We start from the raw sequence: 9,883 nt of genomic DNA, 5'->3' as shown, positions 1-9,883 counted from the left end.
AAGAAAACAAGTTTATACTCATTTTTAAACAACACAATAGTAATATTTTAACTTAGCAAGAGTTCAGAAATCAGTAATTGGTGGAATAAGACCCTGTCATGGCTAGCCCAATTTCCAGACCTGAACCCCACTGAAAACCATGTAATTTTCCAAGACTAATTATCCTCAGGCATAGTACCCCAGAAATGGTGTAAAGCTGATGTGGTGCCACTTTTTAAAAAGGGAAGCAGGGCTGATCCAGGAAGTTATAGACTAGTTAGTCTGACATCAATAGTAGGGAAGATACTTGAAGGGATTATAAGGGTATATACACTGTGTGCAGAATTATTAGGAAAATGAGTATTTTGACCACATCATCCTCTTTATGCATGTTGTCTTACTCCAAGCTGTATAGGCTCGAAAGCCTACTACCAATTAAGCATATTAGGTGATGTGCATCTCTGTAATGAGAAGGGGTGTGGTCTAATGACATCAACACCCTATATCAGGTGTGCATAATTATTAGGCAACTTCCTTTCCTTTGGCAAAATGGGTCAAAAGAAGGACTTGACAGGCTCAGAAAAGTCAAAAATAGTGAGATATCTTGCAGAGGGATGCAGCACTCTTAAAATTGCAAAGCTTCTGAAGCGTGATCATCGAACAATCAAGCGTTTCATACAAAATAGTCAACAGGGTCGCAAGAAGCGTGGGGAAAAACCAAGGCGCAAAATAACTGCCCATGAACTGAGAAAAGTCAAGCGTGCAGCTGCCAAGATGCCACTTGCCAACAGTTTGGCCATATTTCAGAGCTTCAACATCACTGGAGTGCCCAAAAGCACAAGGTGTGCAATACTCAGAGACATGGCCAAGGTAAGAAAGGCTGAATGACGACCACCACTGAACAAGACACACAAGCTGAAACGTCAAGACTGGGCCAAGAAATATCTCAAGACTGATTTTTCTAAGGTTTTATGGACTGATGAAATGAGAGTAAGTCTTGATGGGCCAGATGGATGGGCCCGTGGCTGGATTGGTAAAGGGCAGAGAGCTTCAGTCCGACTCAGACGCCAGCAATGTGGAGGTGGAGTACTGGTTTGGGCTGGTATCATCAAAGATGAGCTTGTGGGGCCTTTTCGGGTTGAGGATGGAGTCAAGCTCAACTCCCAGTCCTACTGCCAGTTTCTGGAAGACACCTTCTTCAAGCAGTGGTACAGGAAGAAGTCTGCATCCTTCAAGAAAAACATGATTTTCATGCAGGACAATGCTCCATCACACGCGTCCAAGTACTCCACAGCGTGGCTGGCAAGAAAGGGTATAAAAGAAGAAAATCTAATGACATGGCCTCCTTGTTCACCTGATCTGAACCCCATTGAGAACCTGTGGTCCATCATCAAATGTGAGATTTACAAGGAGGGAAAACAGTACACCTCTCTGAACAATGTCTGGGAGGCTGTGGTTGCTGCTGCACGCAATGTTGATGGTGAACAGATCAAAACACTGACAGAATCCATGGATGGCAGGCTTTTGAGTGTCCTTGCAAAGAAAGGTGGCTATATTGGTCACTGATTTGTTTTTGTTTTGTTTTTGAATGTCAGAAATGTATATTTGTGAATGTTGAGATGTTATATTGGTTTCACTGGTAAAAATAAATAATTGAAATGGGTATATATTTGTTTTTTGTTAAGTTGCCTAATAATTATGCACAGTAATAGTCACATGCACACACAGATATCCCCCTAAAATAGCTATAACTAAAAACAAACTAAAAACTACTTCCAAAAATATTCAGCTTTGATATTAATGAGTTTTTTGGGTTCATTGAGAACATGGTTGTTGTTCAATAATAAAATTAATCCTCAAAAATACAACTTGCCTAATAATTCTGCACTCCCTGTATTGATGAGTATATTCGTGTAAACAAGATAATACATTCAAATCATCTTAGAAACGATTTAGATCAAGTCAAACTAATCTAATTAAATTCTATGAGGAAATAAGTAAAAATATAGATACGTGGGAATCACTTGATGTGATATACTTGGATTTTGCAAAGGCTTTTGATACAGTGCCACATGAGAGATTCATGTACAAAATTAAGGGACTGGGAATATCTGAAAAAATTAGCTCATGGATAAATAACTGGATGAAAGACAGGAAGCAACGAATAGTAGTAAACGGATCATACGCAGAATGGACAAACATAATCAGTGGAGTCCACCAGGTATAAGTACTGCGCCCTGTTCTTTTTAATATTTTTATTAATGACTTGGAGCAAGGATTAAATTCGCAAAATGTCTATTTTTGCAGATGATACAAAGTTGTGTAAGGTCATTAGGTCAGGGCAGAATGAACTTGCTTTACAAGGGGATCTACAAAATTATTAGAAGAATGGGCAGATCAATGGAAAATGAGATTTAATACTGGAAAATTCAAGGTTCTACATTTTAGAAGTAAAAATAAGCAGGCAATCTATTATTTAAATGGGACTAGACTTAGCCAAACAGAGGAGGTAAGGGATTTGGGAGTAGTAATAGATAACAAGCTAAAGATGGCTGCACAATGCCTAAGGCTAATAAGACACTAGCATGTATTAAAAGAGGCATTGATGCAAGGAAAGAAAAAAATATTTCTGTCACTATATAAATCCACGGTAACACCCCACCTTGAGTATGGAGTGCAGTTCTGGGGACCAATCTCAAAAAAAGACAACAATAACTAAAAGAAAGGGTGCTGGGCTGTGCCTGTGCTGTTATGTGTGATCAGTTGGCAATAAAAAAGTCCATTAGAAAATAAAGTCCCACTTTGTAGGTAAATGGTAAGAGTTACCTTATACAGATCGGACCCCTCCACAGACTATGGAGAGAGCCGTTTGCTCCGCTTGCATCCAAATCGTCCGCCCAGGTCACAAGGCTATGTATCTTTATAACAGCCTGTTACAAGCCAGATCCCTTTACAGACCCAGGGTTTTAGGGACAGCCTCTACAACAGCTTGCATCCATGGCTACTATCCAGGACTATCCTGTCCGCCTGCTCTGAGCAGGCGGACACACATCGCCGGAAATCAACCTGATCAAGTACGATCGGGTTTATTGACACCCCCTGCTGGCGGCCTATTGGCCACAAGTCTACAGGGGGCGGCGTTGCACCAGCAGCTGTTGTGAGCTGCTGGTGCAATGCCGAATACGGCGAGCGTATTGCTCACCGTATTCAGCGAGGTCTGTCGGACCTGATCCACACTGTCGGATCAGGTCCAACAGACCTTAATAACTAGGGGCCTATGTGTTCAGTTAAACAGCTTTCCTGTGATTCTCCAATATATGCACAATCAGTAATTAATGCCTTAAACTTGCAATTTGTCTATCACCTGTGCAACTCTGCTTACAGCTCTAAATACTATTAAGTACTGTGAACCTGCAGTAAGTCTTTGCATCCATGAGTCACAAACTTTTACCAGTTTACTCTAAAGCCTGAACATCTTACATTGCTATATTTATCTCATAAATGCTGCAGCTACTCCTATTAACCATTAGTCACAGTATCAATTTATGTTTCCATTGAAGTCACAATATATTATATTCATATGCTTTACTCTCTATCGGCTAGATTCCGAGTTTTGCGGTAAGCTGAAAAAGCAGCGTTAACAGGTCCTAACGCTGCTTTTTCACTACTGCTGGTATTATGAGTCTTGCAGGTTTAGGGGCCCCACACACTTTTTTGGTCTTACTGCAAACCAACTTAAAGTAAAGTTCATAAAGTCTTTTTTCTATGGGACTTCCATAGCGCCGGTATTACGAGTCTGTCCTGGGAGGTCAAAAAGTGAGCAGTACAGCCTCTACCTCCATGGGCCTCCATTACATATGCAGCGTCGCCCGCAAAATCCTCCGCCGCCAGATTTTACGCGATTTTGGTATTACATATATGGCGTAGCATACAAGTTACGCGCGTATATTTCACCCTTCGGACGTATTTTTTTTACCCATAGACTAACATAGAACAGATGCGCAATTTGGTATCCAATATACAGCGTAAGGACTTACGCGCGCAGAATTCAGAAAATCTACTCCATTCTCATCTTGCGACATATTTAGTTAATGATAGTAATTTTATTTAGATTTATTTAAATTATATTTGTTAGAGGGTGTTAGGGTTAGACTTAGATTTAGGGGTTAATACATTTAATATAGTGGTGGCAACATTGGGGGCGGCAGATTAGGGGTTAATAAGTGTAGGTAGGTTGCAGCAACATTGGGGGAGGCAGATTAGGGGTTAATAAATATAATGTAGGTGTTGGCGATGTTGGGGCAGCAGATTAGGGGTTAATAAATATAATGTAGGTGACGGCGATGTTGGGGGCAGCAGATTAGGGGTTAATAAATATAATGTAGGTGGTTGCGATGTCTGGAGTGACAGATTAGGGGTTAATAAGTATAATGTAGGTGTCAGCGATTTTGGGGGCAGCAGATTAGGGGTTAATACGTAGGTGTCGGAGATGTCGGAGGCGGCAGATTAGGGGTTAATAAGTATAAGATTAGGGGTGTTTAGACTCAGAGTTCATGTTAGGGTGTTAGGTGTTAACATAAAATGTGGTTCCCCATAGGAATCAATGGGGCTGCATTACTGAGCTTTACGCTGCTTTTTTGCAGGTGTTAGACTTTTTCTCAGTCGGCTCTCCCCATTGATATCTATGGGGAAATCATGCACGAGCAAGTACGACCAGCTCACCACTGACTTAAGCAGCGCTGGTATTGAAGTGCGGTAAGGAGCTCAATTTTGCTCTATGCTCACTTCTTGCCTTTTAACACCGGGTTTGTAAAAGCCTGTAATACCAGTGCTGTAGGTAAGTGAGCGGTTAGAAAAAACTGCTCATTAGCACCGCACAGCTCATAACGCAAAACTCGTAATCTGGCCATATGATTTCTACAATAACTTCTTGCAACTATGAACCACAGAATATCATCTATCCACGTCTAGGATAGTCTTCCCTGGGTCAGGGGTCGGTGTCTCCAATTCCCTACCACTGCCCTGAGGGTCTGTGTCCTGAGCGCATATACACCGGAACCTGACAACGTCACTCTCTGCCACCAATACATCCAATTGAGCTACAGAAGAGAACCGTCACATCCGAAGGTAATGCTGCTTTAATCAGGCATTCAATCAAGTAAAGTTCATCTGAAGAAAGAGGTAAAGCAGTGGTAGTAGTAAAATATCACTTTTAATTAAGAAAGTTAAAATCCCAATGGATGTGATCAGTTACAAAGATACAAACAGTATCCGTGTTTCAGCGTGAAGCCGTACTCACTACTGCTAAAAAACATACAGATGTGCCTGTTTAAAAAGCGTGTAATCAACATCCATTGGATAAAAGGTGACATAACTCTTACATTGCTGTAATACCTGATAAATGCTAATAGATACTATAGCACTGCATGAATATCAGATCCAACAAAATTAAATCTACTAAATATAAAGACTGTAACATAATAGGGTATATATACAGGGAAATTCAAGTAATAGGAAGCAAACAAACCGCATAACATAATATAGTATAATATGATATGAGATGAAGAGTGGAGAGGGGTTAGGAACAGGACACAATCTAGTAATTTAATAGTTAACTAATTATAGCTAGAAAATAATTCTAGTTCAAACTAACACCTAAGGTGAGTTGACAAAGAGACCTAGCTAAATTCATTGGATGGAAAGCAAACAAATCCCATAACATAATGTAATGTTATATAAGATGAAGTGTAGAAAAGGGTTAGTGTCAAGATACAATTAAGTAAATTAATAGTTAGCTATTTGTAGCTGGAAAGGAATTCTAGTAAAAACTAACACCTTAGGTGTGTTGATAAAGAGACTTAGCTTAATAGCAAAATGATACTTGTTGCGGAACGAGCACACATTAGTACCATAGGGGAAAAATAGTTGCCGAAAGATTTATTTCTTTGGTAGGAGCACCTGATACCATTGGCCACACAGTCTGTAAGTTTGTCCTCAGCCACAAGGAGTTTAAAGTGTTTTCTCACAATGTTACAAATATGGTTGTATTAAGAGCTAAAGTCTGTCACAAAAGTAACCCGTTTGCTATCATGTGTAGTATTAGTTTTAACTATGTCTGCCAGAAGAGTACATCTGTCAGTTCCCTATACTTCACGGACTGCTCTTTGTATGACTTTCTTGGGATAACCCCTCTTTTCCAAATGTTCTACTATATCTTGTTGATGTTCAAGGAATGTCTTTTTCATTGGAACAGTTTCTTTTTGCCCTGATCAGTTGCCCCTTAGCTATAGAGTAAGATACATTTTTGGGGTGACAGCTGCTGGCATGTAACACCGAATTCCCAGGGATAGGTTTTCTGTATATGCTGGTTTCTACCTTGCCCTCTTCGGTGCCTTTCAATGTTATATCCAAAAAATATGTGAACTTGAGGTTTAGATCATTTGTGTTGATGTAACTGATAAACTCACACATGCCAATCTTGTCTCCATGTCAATGTCAGTATATGGCTGGGTAATAATACAATATATTTAATAATTATTCTTTAAAACAAACCCCCAATAAAATGCATATACGAAACAATTAAAATTAATATAAATTCCTTAATTCTTTATATTAGTTAAAGTTATAAACACATTGAATTATATTTATAGCAACCAGATATAAATCAAACTATACAAGCTTAAACTGTTACAATATTATATACCAAAATTATAAAAAATATACCTTTACAATTAACTTTACTCACGATAATCTCCCAAATCAAAGTATGAGCCACTAACTTTCAGACCAGTACAACTAAACGACTTAGCCTACAATTGATCCTATATAACTCTAAGTTAAAAAATCAGAAATTATAACTCCTATGGCAATTTATCTGAGCTGAAATAAATTCTTAATTATCTACAATTAAGACAAATTCTAAAATATATGTATATATATAGCAAATAACTTAATACACACCAGAGGGATTTACTCTTAATAATAATAAGCCTGCTTTAGAAATATGCAACAGAAAGGGCCTTTACCTAGCAAACAATTAATTACTTAGCAAACAAAAGACTAGCTTAAAACTACTGTGAATATGAGTCTAAAATACAAAGTGCCCTTTTAAATTTACTAACTGCAATTAGACTGTAGCAATAATGAATGTATTTGCTTTAAAATATCAAATCATATGCTCAACAGTTTCTTATACTTTACCCATATAACCAAATCAATGTTTCAGGTTTTCAAGTAGATTCAGGTCACCTCATATGAAGAAAAGTATTGCAAATGTAGATTCAAGAAGTTTGTCTCAGATTTTGCTTAAAGTGATTTTGTCCCCAAATATGGCAGCCAGTTATTCAATCACAAGTTTCCACAGACAAAATACTTTTTTTTCTCCTTTTGCATAAGGTTATATCATGTGATAATCCCCTCCCTTTATTATTCTTTCTTAATAATTGGTGATTATTTAGAAACGCCCCACGGAAGCTTGTCTCGATTGGCCCTTCGGATGCTTAACATTGATTGGATATTTGGGAGACACTTTCGTGATTGGTTCATCTGGCTCTGCATGTATTTCAATAGTTAATTTATTTGGCTGTCATACCAGTTTTAATCCCCTAGGGGCAGCAGACACCCAGAAATATAGTCTTACCATCCATTTTTGCTACATTCCAAAATATCTCCTTATATTGTTTATATTCAACATACTATAATTCCTAGTATTAATAAGTCACATGTTCAAATACACATGGATCACACAGTACCATTTTGTCTGATCATTTTAAGACCGAACACGAAAATATTCCACTTATGATATATTACAAATGCGTTTACAAATCATATTAATAAGCAATTGCACTATTAATTATTTGCCCTCCCCAGAATCATAGTATTTAACATCCTGGCATTAGTTTTATACAAACACAGTATATTTCACATTCCTAATAATTTTTGAGTACACAAATCCATGTTTATGGCTAATATTCATAGGACATCTTGCTGTCTATAAATAAAGAAACAAATGTTACCATTTTGAAACAAACATTTATACATCTACCATACAGATATTCATTACGTTCAGTATACACTTATCTAATATGTTACTGTTAGGCATTTCTTCTAAGGATATATATATATATATATATATATATATATATATATTTATACAGTCGGAGAATCAATTATATTTGAACTTTAAACACAAGTTGTACTTTAAAAATGAATTTTAAACCTACAATACAAACATGTGTTTCTGTTTGGTCAGCACAGATGTTTATTTGAGGTTTAGGGGCAATTAACAGGTCTGTGCTAATTACTATATTCATGGCTTTAGTGATGCATATCTTCCACGAAAAGCGTTTTCAGACATTTAGGCTCCCTCGGTATTGAGCAGTGAGGGGGTCTGTAAATCTATTATCCATTTTGGGAAACTCCATATATGGACCTACACATCTAAGGGTTTCAAAATGCTAATATTTACTTATTTATTTATACAACGGTCTAAATCCTTTGTTCTCTCTCTGTGTAATTTATATATATATATATATATATATATATCCTAATTTTATAGGCAACTGGAGATATTTTGTCAGTAACAACAAAAGGACCCCCTTCCATGATGGAAGAAATTTATTCTCCTTAACCTGATCTCTTCCAAAGTTATAAAGATAAACTTTATCATTTATTTCATATTCCTTTTTGGACGTTTTGCGATCATAATAGGTTTTAGTGGCAGTTGCAGCTTTCTCTAAGTTCCTTTGAGCAAATGCAAAAGCATATTGTAGGTGCTTCCTTAAGTTCTCCACATATTGATGCGTATTGACGGCATTTATCAACTTCTGGTCTGATGTACGGTACAGTAGATGCTGAGGTAGAACCACTCTTCTACCAGTCATCAATTCAAAAGGTGACATCTTAGTAGCACTACTTGGAGTTGCTCTTAATGCCATTAGGACTAGAGGTAATTTTACATCCCAGACTTTACCTGTTTCACTCACAAACTTTTTGAGGATTTTCACAATGGACTGGTTGTAACGCTCTACACCACCACTTGAGGCAGCTCTTTATGCAATATGGAACTTTCTTTTGACCCCTAGTATTTTCCACATTTTGGTCATCACTTCACTAGTGAAGTGGGTTCCCTGATCGGATTCGATTCTCTGGGGTAAACCAAATCTTGAAAACTCGTGATTGATGAGCAAAGCTGCGCATGTTTCAGCACTATTGATAGGTGGACTGATGCACTCTACCCATTTAGTGAATAGGCATGTTACTGTTAACATGTATTTGTTACCTCTAGATGACCTTGTTACTGGACCAATAAAATCAATTTGGATGTCTGACCATGGCATTACCATCCCCCTTTTCTGCAATGGTGCTCTATGTGTGGGTGCAGTGGGTTGGAATTGTGGACAGATTAAACAACCTTGACAGTAGGTTTGAACATCCTTCAACATATGCGGCCAGAAGGTGTAGTCATGCAATATTTCATACGTTAATTTGGCACCACGATGGCCAAATGTGGGAGCATCATGGGCATGTTGAAGCATGAAACCTTTGAACTTTGTAGGTACCACCCATTGCTGGATACCATTTTTGGAGGTTCTAATTAACAAATCATCCTGTAACTTGAATTGTGATCTGGACTTCATTAAGATTCTGAGATCCTACTTGCCAATATAATCATCTTTTGAGATGGGGTTACGTTCAGGATCTTCTATGTGTTTATAGAAGATGCCTACAATGGGGTCTTCCTTTTGACTAGTGATCAGGTCCTCACTAGGATAATCCTGACTCCATTGTACCAGGTTAGGCTCACTCTGTTGTTTAGTCTGGTTTCTGGTAATGGCTTCTACCTGAATTGCACCCATTAAGTGGTCGATATTAAGGAGTTCTCCAGTTATGGCTCCTTGTTTGG

Source organism: Bombina bombina, chromosome 3, assembly GCF_027579735.1.
Source record: "Bombina bombina isolate aBomBom1 chromosome 3, aBomBom1.pri, whole genome shotgun sequence".
Taxonomy (NCBI): domain Eukaryota; kingdom Metazoa; phylum Chordata; class Amphibia; order Anura; family Bombinatoridae; genus Bombina; species Bombina bombina.
The sequence above is the reverse complement of the archived record's forward strand: the minus strand, read 5'-3'. Positions refer to the sequence as shown.